The sequence below is a fragment of the Camarhynchus parvulus genome, chromosome 12 (assembly GCF_901933205.1).
Source record: "Camarhynchus parvulus chromosome 12, STF_HiC, whole genome shotgun sequence".
NCBI lineage: Eukaryota > Metazoa > Chordata > Aves > Passeriformes > Thraupidae > Camarhynchus > Camarhynchus parvulus.
In genome coordinates, this window is record NC_044582.1 from 7,402,028 (window position 1) to 7,417,912 (window position 15,885).

General features: G+C 36.7%; 1 protein-coding gene across 9 annotated transcripts in view; it reads right to left on the reverse strand.

Moving 5' to 3' along the window:
* Positions 1-15,885, reverse strand: part of ERC2 (ELKS/RAB6-interacting/CAST family member 2) — a 405,797-nt gene that overhangs the window by 47,039 nt on the left and 342,873 nt on the right. For all 9 annotated transcript variants that reach the window (XM_030956690.1, XM_030956689.1, XM_030956685.1 and 6 more), the window contains one exon: positions 10,875-11,065. The gene's annotated coding sequence lies outside the window, so the exon portion shown is untranslated. The remainder of the gene's footprint in view (positions 1-10,874; positions 11,066-15,885) is intronic.

Sequence of the window (15,885 nt, forward strand, 5' to 3'; positions counted from 1 at the left end):
TCCATGAGCTTTTGTAGGGTTTTTATTTTGGGGTGTCTTGGTTGTACAAGGACTAGGAAAATACATTTAAAACACTTCAACATCTCTCTCCTTCCTTCTGTCTCTTGTCCTCTGCAATTTTTTTTTTTTTCTAGTCCTGTAATATTTGCCTCATGCTCCTTCTTCATTCTATGGAGCCATATCTTCTGGAAGAGCTTACCTGCTAAAATTCTCGACCATTATTAAAAAAAAAACATCCTACAGAATTCAAAACAATATTTTTCAACTAGGTACTAATGGATTTATTTATGCATTCCTTCATTCCTTTCGAGCAAAATCTGATTTGGCCCTACATCTTATGTTTCTTAAAGATAAACAGGGCATTATTAAAAAAAGTTCTTGTTTAGGCATAAGCCAAATGCACCTTGGTGAATACGACAACAGTTCTTACTTATGCACAAGTAAATCAAGGCTGTATTTGCACTACACACTTTTAAAGGTTTTCTGATAGCATGAGTTAAACTGATTCTGTTAATTGTTTAGGAAAGATGAGAAACATGCAGGTCTTTAATAATATTTTCTGGTGAATGACATTAACTTAGTGACTTTGATGGTTATACCTCTTGTTCAAGATAAATGTTTCTAAATATGTTTACTGAGAATGTGTTCTAAAGAAATTTATCTAACACTCCATTTTGTTCATCAACAGAAGTGCTGGTGATTAGAAGCTCATGATGTAGCCAATAGAACTATTTGTCTGAAAATCTACACATCTTGAATAGAGAAAGAAAGAATGAGGGCAGGATGGAACACTTTTTTGGTTATCTAGAACTAGATATATTTAAACTAAAGGGTTTTTTAATAGCTTCCCAGGCTTTGATTTATTTCACATTTAAGGGATTTTTTTCCCATATTAAAGATGTCTGTTAAAGAAAAAGAGAGACTCTTAAAACCCTCCCCCACAAGTTTTGGCTGAGCACATAATTTTCAATTTAGGAGCAGGTGACAGTGAGGTATCTCCCAAGGGCAGAGTATTTAGACTTCTACAGAACTAAACAACCCTGTTGTGATGAAAGCTGGACATTCCTCAGTGCTGGGATCAAATGAAAACATTGGTGTTTCACTAAACTTTGTGACTGACAATGTAAGAGTTTTACAAGAACCATTAAACATTTATCATTGCATCCTGAAAACTACGGTTAGACAAGGGAGTTACATTAAGCAAACAATCTTGCACAGAAAAAAAAAAGGCAGAAACTTCTTAAAAATAGATGGATATTTAAGAATGATGCCTCTTTGCAATAACCTGTCAGCAATAACGGGTTTCCATAAACAGGAAATGGTATTTTAAAAATAGGAACAGATTAGTATCATTTCTGATGACAGAAACTTTTTTTTCTTCTGATTATGTTCAGTGCAAAGTCCATCAAGCTGAGCACTTTCACAGACCAAATAACAGGAAACTGTAAGGTCAGAAGAGAACAGTGGAAGTTTCTGTAACACAACTGTGGCAGAAGTTGTGGCCACTGGAGATCAGTAGGAAAAGGCTGAAGAGGTAGAAGAAATGATGTAATCTGGGAAAGTGAGGTTTTAAGTTTGGAAAAACAGGGTTTGAAGAGCCTGCAGGTTACTAATGAGGAAAGAAGGGAAAAGAGGCTGGATTGAAAAGAAACCAAATGAGCCTGAAACCCTGGAAGGAATATTGCAACTGGAAAAGGCTGTAGAGGGAAAAGAGCTAAGAGAATGAAGAGTCACTAGAGGCTCTTAGAAAAGAGACATTGAAATCCTGAATACAAAATTTTAAAAGAGGAAGTCTGGGAAAATAAGGATAAGGTGCTTCCTTGAATTAGGAAGACAAAGTTGAGTATGAGCCATATCCATGCAAGTGTTGAGATATTAGTAACTGGAATATTGGAACACTTTTCATTTAGAAAATTTCTCTTAATGAGATGAGGCTGATTGTCTTTGACAGGAGGGGTTGGCAGACAAAAAGCTCTCGGTACTCAAGAGGAGAACTAGAAGACAAATTTGGGAGAGATAGCACAGTTCATGATTACGTGGATTTCAAGAGTGCAGAAACAATGAAAAAGAAAATTGAAAGTGATATTCTCGTTCTCTAGACTTTCCTATAAAGTCTAGAACAGGAAGCTTCTGTATTTTAGAACAATGTCTTGCACATCTCACAGGTACTAAGCAACATGAAAATTAGCTAAAACAGATCAGTTTTAGGAACATATGCCACCTTTTAAATTTGCCTTTAACTGCCTAGAGAAACCCTTGCTATAAGAGAATTGCCCTCATCTGTTTTGCAAAACACCATTTCCAGAAGTGAAGCTTGGTCTCATTGAAACATAGATAAATATTTGTGTTCAGATGATGAATTCACTTGCTTGTTCTAAAGATTCATTATTTGATTCTGCATCTCTAAGAAAAACAAATTTGCACAAAGGTTTATCACTACTCCATTTCAATAGTGCACAGAAAACTGAAACTGTTGGAAATGCACAACTGTGCTTTACGCAACAAAAACCTATTTATAAATTAGGACTCTATACACAATATGCCTTGGGGATTGTTCCTGTTCTAATCAAATACTTTTGCAAATTTCTTGCCAAGAACTGAAAAAGTATTTACCTGTAATAGTAAGGTGAAAAAATGATACTATCAGGTAAAATATGTTTTCACATACACTGTGGATGTTTTATTCACTCACTAGCCAGCTTCTAAAGGTTCCACAAAAAATTAAATCACATAGCTTAAATATTTGTCTGCAAATAACACTGGTTAAATAACTCTGCAACATCTGGTTTCCTTTTCTGTTTGCTATTTGAGAGCTTTTTCTGAGTATAATTAATCCTTATAAAAAGGGAATAAAGCAAGTTATTGTCTTTTGGAAACTGATGAAGTACATTACAACTACAGAGAAAGGGACTGTACTTCATTCTGCACAGCAGAGTTAAGATGCCCACAAAGAGGAAAAAAAAAAGTTTATGTTCATGTGAAAATGGTACTTGGAGCTCAGAAGTCTAGATTCACTTAACAAATTTAGAAAATGAAGTACTTAAAGTAACCACAAAGCTGAAGTGGAGAATTTCAGCAGAAGGACAGTTTGAAGAGTTGGAAAATAAAAGCACAGACACACATGACAGGACAGTTTCTGTCTGCCTTGATTTTCCAGGGCTCTGTGCCAACACAGACTGAATTTGTGGGCCAGTACAGATAATCAAAGTGGGAGAAAAACCCAACATGTGAATGGTGCTTCTATGGGAGCTGTGGTAACATACACAAGTATTTGCATGTTCATGACAGTATTGAAGTAAGATCAAAAAAAAAGGTTTTGTCCTCCCTGTATCTGTCAGTTTGCACAGGAGAACAAAGCCTCACTCCTAAGAAATCATCTTTGAATTGAGGATTCATTACTGTAACACTTCAACCAGCAGACCTTGACAGGGCAGCTCCAAACCAAGCTGTTTAAAAAACTCTACATCAAAAAAAGTCTTTATTATGTTAATTACAGTCGGCAAAACTAACATATCCCAATCTTTCTTTTAGAAATCAAAAAAACTCTTGCCTTTGTTATCCATAAACTAGGTTTAACACAAAAAGGTCAACAAGAGACAGTGAATCTTGTTGAAAATATTGGTCTACCTCCTGTTTCTGTTACCCATTTAAAAAAAAACACACTAAAGAAAAATCAGAAGCAAAACTAAATCTAGTAAAACAGTCTTTCCTACTTGTCCAGTTGGGGCACTTGGTCCACACATTAAAATAAATTAAAGAGTAGATTTTTTTTCCCCCTTTAAAATCAATTCTTTCACCTCATCAAAATCACCAAAGGAGATTCATGTTGATCAGCTACTTACATATTTATAATGCATAATAAAATATTATCTACTTTACATTTCTGTTTTGGGGCTAGATCTGATTTTGCTTTGTAAACACAAAGTCCTACATTCATAACTTTCTTTGTGACCTTTTATAATCAAAGCTTATTTTATATTTTAACAAGATATTACCCACAAAAGGATTCAGACTTTATGGAAGAAGCTGGTCCAACCCCTTTGCCACCTACACAAGCAACAGCTTGAACCTCAGACTCCAAAACATAACAAAGAGCATGACCTTTTTCAAGAAAACCTCAGCAGGACTCAGGATGTAACCTTGATATCTCTCAGCACTTCTGACTGTACAATGTAAATGAAAGAAGAGTGGGTAATGCATGTAGGAGTCACACAGTCATAACAGACTAAAGCACAAATATTCACTGTTCATTGTATTCAGTCTAATAAAACTCTTATTTTGCAACCCTCTTCGTTGTATCTTTAAATAGGATCTAGGCCTACTGCATACCTAGACATGTATTGGACTTTGCTTGCTGGATCAAATTAAAACCATGAATTGCCATCACCAGTTTGCCCAAAATTTATTAACTACTCTAGGTATGCCACGTTACACTGTTTCCAAAAATCAGTTTGCTAAAGGAAATCTTCCCAGTGAAAATGTGGGTTTTTTTCAATATGCTTCAAATTTCTGCGTTTTTCTGACTCAATTTGTTATGGAACTATCTTTCATATTATCCCTGCTTTTATTTTCTTTGGTGTTTGTTTTTAAGTAGAGTCATAAATGTATTTCCATTTCATGCTATTCCCAGTTAGGAATAAAATGACGGTACTTCCAAGAAAGAAAATTACCCGGGAATCTGTTCTGCATTTGTAGACAGGAGAGAGGCACTTTGAATGGAGAAGAAGAATTAAATTAGCCCCAGATATAGGGGCTGAATACTAGCCATGTGTTTTTGAAGTGAGTATCTGCAAACCCTTTCCTACAGATCCTTTATAGTCTGAACTTTATAACAATAAAGGTATAATCTGGTAAAAAGTTCGCTGCCCTACAGCAAGCACAAAGCACTTTTTTTTTTCCTTCATCCAAAGGAACCACTGGTCTTTGAATAAAATATTTTTACCTTCCCCCACAGCCAGCAGTTTAGAATGAAAGCATATTCCATGTTTAAGATTCTATATTTACTCAGTTTAAATATTTATGGGTGAGATGTATATACAGTATTGAATAAAACAGAAACCAGATTCATTCCTTAATGAGTGAGAAAGAATAAACTTCATATGGGGCAAAAAGTAGTGCTAGAAATTGTCACTGCTTTCAAGTCAGCAGCCACAAGAAATGCTGTCTTCTCAACTACTGTACAAAATAACAAAACCAAAAGCAAGCATTAGTTTTTCTTCTACATTATCAGATTTTTATGACAAAGGTTAGAATGTTCTAAAATGTGTTTAAATTTATTCAGCTGTTCTCATAGTTTCATGTTTCACTGGGCTGCTACACTGCATTATGTTCCCATATGACTAGATTAAAGCTATCTAACAGGCTGGGGAAGTTATTAGCCCAGCATCTGAATACTTGTTCAGAACATTCTTCAGAAAGTATTGACAAGCTGAAAAAGTCAGATTGATTTGGTTTGGGTTTTTTCTAACAGGACATCCATAGTATTTGTCAGATCTGCACTTCTAAAGAGTGCTCTTCCTCACAAGACACTGATAAACTAAAAGTGGTGTTAAACCCAGTTGTAGGGAGACTGGACAGCCCAAGGGAGAGGTAATGGGATACAGAGACTTTAACCTTTAGGTCATCAATTTAAATTCAGCTCAAGTTGATCATGACCAACACTTCCACATGATGAATGTTTGCTAGCCTGTGTAAAGAAATAGACACAATAAATATTGGTGGACACATTACCAAGGTAACTGATCCCTTTTGGTAATCTCAGAAGAATACCTACACTCTGACAGGCCACCAAACAGTCCTGATTCCTCTGGTTTCATGGAATCCATCACCACTGCAGGCTCCAAAACAATGTCCTAACCACCATCAAATTACTTTCAACATGTTTTGGAATTTTTTTTCTTTCATTAAGTGGATATTTCAACCAGAAGTATCTTCAGCAGTGATCACAGAGTTAGCTTACCATAATAAAGTTGAATGTGCAAAGAATACAAAAGGCTATATTGAAAAATGGTGTTAAATTCATTGTTATAACCCAAGTGCTACTTTCAGGCAGATTTGGTTGAATTGTTAAAAGAATGGATATAGGAAAACCAGAAAAACCCAAGACAGCTGACAGTAATAACCAGAGGCATGGAAAGACAGTTCTATATGGGGTCTGAGATTGAGATTTAGTTTAGAGTCCAGATTAACAAATGTTGCATGGTATGAACATATAAAATAATGATTATTACAGGCATTTCTTCAGAGCCTGGGGGTTATGAATAAAGCTAAGCACAAAGGTTCTTTCCCAGCCTATAAGAATTCTGAAGATTTCAGAAAGGTCTTGTTAGTATTAGGACAAATCCTTTCACAATTTTCACAAAAGCAGAGATACCCAACCTATTACAGACAATAGTCCAGTAGTAAAGACAGTTGCCTTGGATGCATTAGATATTCAGCTGGATTTAAGTCTCTATTCAGCTGGATTCAGAAAAGGAAATTGAACCAAAGTCGCATGTCTTAAAGGATAATGCCCTAACTATTAGGCTCTGGGCATTGTAATGCAGATTTCTCTCAAGGTTTCTTTTTGAGCAGTTCCATTTCCAATAAATTATTTATTTGCTATTTGAAATTAAAGCTTTCTAAAGGAATTTTTTTTAAACTACTCTTGACATGAGAAAGGTTTTAGGTTTGATAAAGAAGCAATTTCTATCAAAAACTCGGTTAACTTGGAAAAATCCCTATCAGCTTTAGTATTTCCAAGAGCAGATGCAAAAAATTTCAGACATTTGTACACAATCTTTTTCCTTTGTGGCAACACTAAAAAGAGGACAGCAAGACCATGCCATGAGATCTTTTCCTCACATATCAAGTGATTTAAGGCTGAGGAATCATTGCTACTAATATACACAAATCAACCTCTTCCATAAAAAAAAAAAACAAAACAAAACAAAACAAAAAAACAACCAACAAAAAAACAACAAACCAAAAAAAAAACCAAAATATGTCATAAAATGTTTTCATGTAAAATTGATCAACACAACAGTATTCACGCTCCTTTTTTTTTACCTAACTCAGAACAAAGTTGACTATTTTTATAGCTGGGAGGATAAGGTCTTTAATGTGGGCTTTCACTAACATATGAGTCATATTTATAGTGATTTACTTTTACCCTTCCAATCTATAATCTTGGAAGTATGCTGTTCCCAAATGAAATAGCAATTTTCATGTGATTGGAACTACAAGTCTGTTTTTCTTAGCTTGTTCTTCTATAGCTGATCTTGTATTTGACTATTGCCTCCATCAAGATGCTTATTGATCACAACTTTTAGTTATTGTAGCTGTCTTATGCAGGCTTCCCAAATTACAATCATTGAAATCAAACAAAGTCACGTAATAGAGTTTATCCATAGTTATACAAAAATCTATTCATTTTTGAAGATCTCTACTCATCTCCCAAGCTTACCACTGCACCAACTCTGTGGCAATGTTTTTTCCTCCCCCCTCCTTCTCAGTTTTCCCATTCTGGCTTTCATCCAGTCCTCTCTACCTTTCTCTGTCATCATGTGGGTTACTGCAGTGTGTTTTTTAGCTATTCATCCCAAATTCATAACAGTGGTACCTAAAGACCCCCTTTAACACACCAACTCACACCCACTTTAAAGCAATTAACTCAACACCGTGCCAAGCAGTTCGCTGCACCAATGCACACAGAATCATTAGGATGGTTACAGTCTTTATCAGTTTAACTTCTGTTCGATGGGAGAGACATTAATGTTTTACTGAGCAAATGGTAGTCCTACTAAATCCAGATTATGGGAGAGTGAAAGTCCTGTGTGTGGAACCAGAAATGCTGCCAAAAGAACTGCAGCTAAACCACGAACCAACTGGCTACAGACTGCATCCTTCCTACTTCAGTGTTCTCCTACTACATAAAAAGTTCCCTTGCAATGAAAATAGACACTAGCATGACAGAAAAAGACTTGTCTTTAAAACCAACCACCTGTCATGAATAGAAGTTTCTATTCCTACCTCCACCACCCCCAATTCACCATATTACAAAGCAGAAATAGTTCATATTTGGATACCAAACTACGTGATACATCTACTACCATGAAAGTAATGTGTAATGAATCACATTATTTCTCCAGAGTTTTAAACAGGTAGAAATAACCATAGAGAAACTGCCAAGGAAATCTACAGTTCCAATTTTATACTATCTGTAGGTCTTCAGACTAAAAATAACACACAGATGTCATTTTCAAAATTAGCATTCCCATTAAAAAGAAAACCAGACTCATCCTAGTTGATCTTAGACATTGACTTATTCACCAGAATAATTCCACTGAGGCAGATAAATACATTTGCATGAATAAGGGCCTGCACTGCAGGACTTCATAAAAACATACATATGGGACAAAAAAAGACCCTAGGAATTAAGTCAGTAATTTTGACAAACTTTTGTTTCAAAACTGCAATGCAGTCAACTTAGTTGGCTATTCCTAAATTCAGATTAAATACACATTGCTGTACAGCACTGCCTGAACAGCATTAATGTCTTCAAAGCAACTTCACTTTTTAAGCTTCAAAACACACTGTTTGGCTCATAACTGTTGATACACTTTTGAACCACAAATTCTTCTTGCCATCTTGCCTAATTATAACACATTCTTTAAAACTTAACTTTTGCATGAAAAACAGGTTCATAAAATCTCTCAGTTCTACATTCAAAAGAGCTGTTAAATTAAAGTAATTAAAAGCCTAAAAATGTAGGAATTCAAAGAGAAGAATTTAGACATGTGCAGCCAAAAAGATGATCCTGCAGATGTTCCTACCTGGAGATGCTCCTACCCCAACCTGGAGATGTTTCTGATGGCCATAAAGGTTTTGATGGTAACACAGGCCAGACCCAGAAGCCGCATCTCTGTTCAGGGCCAGAGTTTACCTGCTCAGCCAGGGTGCTTCATCTCAGGACTCAGCTTGTGCCCAGTCCTGTGGGGAGCTGCACAACTGATCTGAGTTTGACCCACCAGGCACCCTCAAAGCCAGCCCAATAAACACCAGCCAGGTGGGCTCCCTACAAAATGCTTCAGGTGCTGTTTCTTTCTAAAACAACACATGAACATCAGTCATTCCCAGCCTGGCAGCAGCTCTGCTCATCCCAGAAGCCAAATCCCCTGGTCCCATTCCTTCCTCAGCCCAAGACCCAGCAATGTCCTTTATCAGGATGGACAATTCTGCTAAATTCCAGATCAATCAGTTGGCTGCAGGCTGCAGTAAATGCTGGGGCAAGGAGATGGAGATATCAAAGTTCTACCACTGAAGCTCTCTCATTGTACAGAAAATAATTCAAGATTCATTGGGCTGGAGAAAGAACACAAGAGGGAGCAAGAGTCTGTAGCCTAGTGATTTGGGCACTCAGCTGGGAAAAGGAGTCCTGGGCTCCTGGCCTGTGCTCTGTAGAAGGTTCATGCAATTTATCTAACAGCCTTTCAACAATCTAAGTCTTAGCTCGAATATGGCCATGTTTCCTTCCTGATCCAAGTCTATAAATAACACTTTGTTTGCAAACATCAACATACCTCTTGTATGCTTTTAATGCTAAATTTTAAATAGAAAACATCAATAAAACTGAAATGTGCCAAAATCTGAAAGCTTATTTCATATTCACTTTCCTTTATAATACTTAAACTACAAGAACTTACTTGTGATCAGGTTAAAAATGCTATTAAAATGCAAATACATGGTTTTACCTGTGTCAATAATGCTGCTTTGAACCACTAAATTGGAAGTTATCTCTTCATCTCATCTTTCTCAGGATGAGGTAAGATTTTTAAGAAGTTATAAAAATAGTAATAGCCTTCTAACATCTTTATTCTGCTCAGTTTCTGATTCTCACTTAACAGTATTTTCATTTGCTGGTTCTCATTCCCTAGAACAACAGTGCAATGTCATGCAGGCGACTTTAAATCCAAGCAAGGTTACCCTGAAATTCCCACTCCAACAATTTCATGGACATATTTCTGGTTTTGCTAAACATTCTTTTCATAATAGCTTCATTTTGGGCCTAAGCCTACATAACAGGGTCCCTTTAAATAATATTCCATGCCTTGAAACATATTACAAAAACTGTTATATCAAGGCGAGTTATGCAAGGGCTCTCTATGGTTTTAGCATATTTACTCTGTCACGCCATGTGTGAGACTGCAGCCTCCACAACAAAACCTTTACACACTGAAGTCATTATCTCTGTGAAGTCTGCAACTGGCATTTAAAACTTATTGATGGCCTGGGTATTGGTGGCTCAGTAGGCAGCACTCTTGCCGGAGGCCCAGGAGGTCAGGGGTTCACATTCTGCTCAGAGAACAAGTTGGACATATTCCAGGTTTGTGTGTGGGCTGTGCTACACTGAAGGGGCAGTCCTTAGGACAGTAAGTGAAACCTTGGCTTTTTGGGGATATCAAAGTTCTCCCACAAAGGGAAGAGGAAGAGTAAGAAGAAAGTTAACAAGTGAATGAACACGATCGCGCTGGCTGGGGACCTGGATTTGGTTGTGTGCTAAACACAGAATGGTCCAGCTAGAGTACAGTGAACAACTTTAAAGTTGCCACATTTTAGTCTCTGTGGTCAGCACATGTTCAAGGGGGAGGTACAGACTCCAGGCATGCTCAGTATCAGCCAACTTCTCAACAGCAGAGTGACTTTGGGTTCAATTTCACACCACAGAACTATGAAAAATGCATGTGCAGTTTCAGCAAGTGAGCAGTCCAAACAAAAACACTTCAACACTGGAGCAACTTCCACCCATACTATACAATCACTGAAAAAATATCCAGCCAAATAACCAAGTCAAAACTAGCAACACATATAGAGAATAATATAAATCAAGATTCGACCTGCTCTGGTGTTAAACTTTGATACTTGAATATCCCAGATGTCTCCCTCCTCCTCTTCTTCTTTATAGACAGGTAAAGATGGATCTCTTGAAGGAACTGGGGATCACACTCTAGGCAAAGGTTGGACAGGTGATCAATGTACAGCATGAGATTGTGCCGTGGCTATGTGCCTCCAACAGTGACTGGATCATCTGGTTTAGAAAAACAATTCAAAATTGTAATATTTTCTAAAGCACTTATAAGGGAAATATTAGCAAAAGGGAGAACATGTCATTTTTATAACATGGAATATATCACAGAACATATTTCCATAATTATATATTTCATTTCAAAAATTCATTTATTTCCTATTTAACATTTAGTTCATAAACTTTTCAATTCCGTAGAAGTCAGTCTTGAGAGGATTGCATCCCATTTCCACTGAAAGAATATATTTAAAAGTTACCAGTGTGATACAAAGTTACTCTTGTAAGTGTCAATATATATATATTTTTGGCATGTAGATTTAGACACAACCCTACAAAGCGCCAGGGCCAGGCCCAGCCCATTCCTTAGTCAGGTTTTGGGGCAAGCCAGTATTTATCAACCAACTGGACTTCTACTCTGCAGTGCTCTTCAGAAGGTAAGCACAGAGGTTAATGTTTTGTTAATGAAGATACATCTCCCAACACTCCCTTCTATGTCAATAGAATGAAAGAGCATTTTCTAAAGGACCATTCAGAGAACTTGAATGATACCTTTTCTTCCAACGTTTAGGAACACCATCTTTTATCTACCTATCTTTTACATGGTGCCTTTTTTTTTTTTTACCATCATGGAAAAACAAATACTGCCCTCCTTCCCAGAAATATCCATTAGTATAATGGATCTTTAGGTTTACATTTGTTGAAATCAACCTGTATTTACACACAGTAAAAGAGATAATTAATTACAAGCATCATGACATCCTTAGGCTATCACACAATTAATGTATAAGCAACGAGCTGCTTAAATGAAACAAGATATTGATGGCATTATTTCAAGTTCAGAAACAGAGGAACTCCTAATATAATCCCGGTGCAAATTTGCAAAGAATTATGTGTTCATTTTGTCACTAAAATATGAAAAGAAGCTATTTCAAGGAACGAAGGATGTCCTCTTAACCTGCAACAACAAATTTGTTTGGTTTTTTCTCTTCTCAGTAAGAAAGCAATTAGGATTTTTTCCAATAAAAATATCCTTGTCCATATATAAACACTCCTGGTAATCATGTAATTACCTTACCCAATCAGATTAAATTGCTGTCAGTTGAGTTCCCACCGTTGATTAACTTTTGTGTACTCTGAACCTAAATGAAGTCTTTGGTAAAGTCACTTAGTCATTTACAAAGGTGTCTCTATGATCCCAAAAAGGGTAACAGCAGTATATTATTTACGATAATCATCAAATATCCAAGGTCAAAGATAGATCACAGTGGACCCCTTTTTTAAAACCCAAAGAAACACAGAATTAAACTATGTTGCTTATTTTTGTGTTTCTTGCCATGACTTCTAAATGTAATAGTAACCTTTGACCCCCCCATATTAAACACCATAATTATGTAATTAAAACTAATTATGCAATTTAACATACATATTTTTGTCCTACAACAGGCAGGTCAATTACCTCACTCATTGACCTTGGAAGCTTTCACAGTTTAAACAAAACAATGAGGCTTTCAATTAATTTTAAAGTACAAACAGAGAAGGAGCAGCAGAACCGCAAGTCCTCGCACTGATACTGCATGGAGGGATCACTTACAAACCTCTTCATTTTGGATTCCACAGATTAAATCCCTTGATAAAAGCTGTTAAACATCTTTCTTCTATGTTGCTATCATTAGAAATGTTAACACATTTGTGAACAAATCATATATGCACGTTATTTGCTAAATGCAAGAAAGGAGACCAAGTAATAGGTTTGCTTTGTCTCACTTCTTTTCTTCAGTATTGTTTCGTCTGCTTCCTTCCATACTTCATTGCCTCTATCCCTGTTTCACCACCTCTTTCTGTAGTCTCTTTCTTTCCCCTGTTTTCGTCATTATCTTCTCTCTTCCATTTCTAGCTGTAAAGTTTATCATTATATCAAACTGCTGTAGCTGTTGTCTTCTCCAGTTCCCATCCACATCCCTGATCCCATTTACAGGGTTTCTCAGAAGGTCTTGGCACCAGGTGCCTTCTGATGATGATGATGATGATGATGATCCAGCTGTGAGGGAACTAAAATTTAGCATTAAAAGCCGCAGCTGAAGCAAACATGGTACATACTCTAAAATGAATTTTCCAGAGAGGGAAGTTTGGTACAAGTGAGAGACAATTTATGAAATTGTTGAAATATGTTTCACCTTGATAATATCTTTTTTTCTCTTTAAACACTTAGGTAAGCTCTATATATTGCGCTGAAGGTTTTCAAATTGTACAAGAGAGACTCATGTAATATTACACTGTGTCCAAAGAACTTGTTCAAAGAATAAAATTTGCATTATCATTTAACCACATGTTTATTCTTCAGTAAAGTAAATTCCATTCTCTAAAGAATAATTCTTAAAGCAAGTACAAGCCCAGGAGCTTGACATTAAAAAGGATCATGTTCTGCTATCCTGCTTTTCTCAGTTGCTATATTGACCACAAATAGATCCAGCAGAGTTAATAAACTTAGGTGTGAAGTAAAGGGACAGACCACATATATATAAATACTCCCTATATATACATATATACACACCCTGTATATATATATACATACATACATACATATACCAATCATGCTTTAAGTTGTTTTCTCTAAGCCTTGGTTCATGTGGGGATCAGAAAATAGCTACTGGAAAAACACATGTGAAAATCTTCCCTGACTTCTTGAAAATACGGCAGAAAAATACCTAAAGTGCACTTTGTGCTTTGGTGTAGTTTCTGACACCATTTTTGGAGTCCTTTCAGTTCTCTGCTTTAATTAGGCCTGACTTGCACAAGGAGCTTGAAAAGATTTCAGTAAACCCTTGACATAATGGAAACAAGGAGCACTGAACTCTGAATGAGGAGTTACAACAGGAAAGAAACAATTTAAGATGGTAGCAGGCCTTATTGCAACATTAAACCTCAAATTGGATCTGATTTACACAAAGTAAACCAATATATTGAAATAGTGCCCCAAACTTCTGGACAAAAGTTTGAAGAAAAATAATACAGTGCATGTGTAGAAATTCTGTCCAAAGGACTGGAGGAGATTATTCCTTATATTCTCATTTAACAAAAAGGTTCCTTCTGTTTTGAACGGAACATTAAAATTCTAATTCAGCTCATAGAGAATCCCAAACAGAGCAGCAAAAGAATCTATAAAGGAGCCCAAATATGGTGCTATTGAAACAGAGTGGATTAGAGGAATTGGGATAGAATCCTACAAGCGGCTAAGCAGCAGCAGGAGGTCAGCTTCACAAACAGCAGGATGCTGTTCTTGCCAGACGTGAGTGACATAATACAGGCAAAACAACCAAGATTTCAGCTGATAAATGTATGCCTGAGGAAAAGGCCTTGCTGTAGAACTTTCATAAGCAACAAATATTTAAGCAAATGCTGTAGACCTAACTTACACAGGAGAGCATTTTATTCTTATACAAAAATGTCGTGTTAACCACATAGACCAGAATTCTTTATAATATAAAGACAATTATTTTAAGAGCCTAAATGTAGAAAATATAGGGGTCTTTGCTCAATTATTCAGTAAATGGATCAAACAAAGGGAATTCACAGGTTGATGCAGCTTCAAATCTGTTCAAAGCAATTCTGCGTACATTAGGATAATACACATGAAAACATTAGCTCCAAATGTCTAGGATACCCAGAAAGAATAACAGAATCCATGTAGCCCCATTGGTTATCTATAAATTGCACATATCAGTAGTATTAGACAAGTTTCAAGTCTCTGAAGGGAACAGTGGCATTTATAAGGAGACATTGATATACTAAAGTAACATGATTAATAAATCATTTTGATTTCTAAATGCTATGGTATTATATTAAATCATACTTTAAACATCTATTTTTCACTTCTACTATTTTTAAAATATATTCTAAAAGGCTGAGATACCACTTATTTTCAATTTTATGCTATGAGCAATAAAAAGAAAATTTATTCAATTGCTTTTTAACTAGGGAAGTGCAAAGTATCATACGGAAAACATTAATCTGTCTACCCCAAATTCTCCTCTGTCCTCCACAAAATATCCTTTTGGGCTAAATACTTTTGCAAGTCTGAAATAAATTGTAATTCTGAGGTCAGATTCCAGCCTGGAGCAGACATCAAACTTCCCCTAGACTCTTAGGACATTGTGAAATAAGAATTTCTACACAGTGCAGTTGACTGTTTTCATTCAGAAATCAGATTAAGAGGCAGTTGGGTCTTTGAGAACATGAGCTACATGAGTGTTTAAGGAAGCAGGACAGAGAGAAGCCAGCCAGGAGCACAAGGACACAAAGCTGCCCTGCCATGGCTTGGGCAATCACATAAGACCACCATGGCATTAGCAGACAACACCTGAGGACCTTTCTCCACATGGCCAGGAGCTCTCCTATGATATGACCACAAAGAGGGCATTTCATAGCCCAGGGACCATGACAGAGCATGTCTGTATTTTGGTAACTTGATGGACATGGGAACAATCTATGGCCATTTCTGCTGGGGAAAGATCAGACTGCATTGCAGGCCAAACTTGCGCTCTCTGGCTCCAGTTTGTGGATCTTGTAACACGCTGTCCATCCGTGATCTCAATGTGCATGATTTCTGGAGATCTTTCACAAAACCATACAATCAGGAATTCGAAATGACGTGGAATCAGCCATGACATTCAGCAGCTCCTGCTCAGCTGGAAGAGGAGGTGATGCTGCTCCTCCCTCTCCCTCAGCTGCAGTTACTGAAGCCCAGAGCCATCCTGCTCTCATCACCACAGGCACTGGGACTTAGTTACATGCAGGGTGTGCTGCACATCTAAACCTGCTTGGTA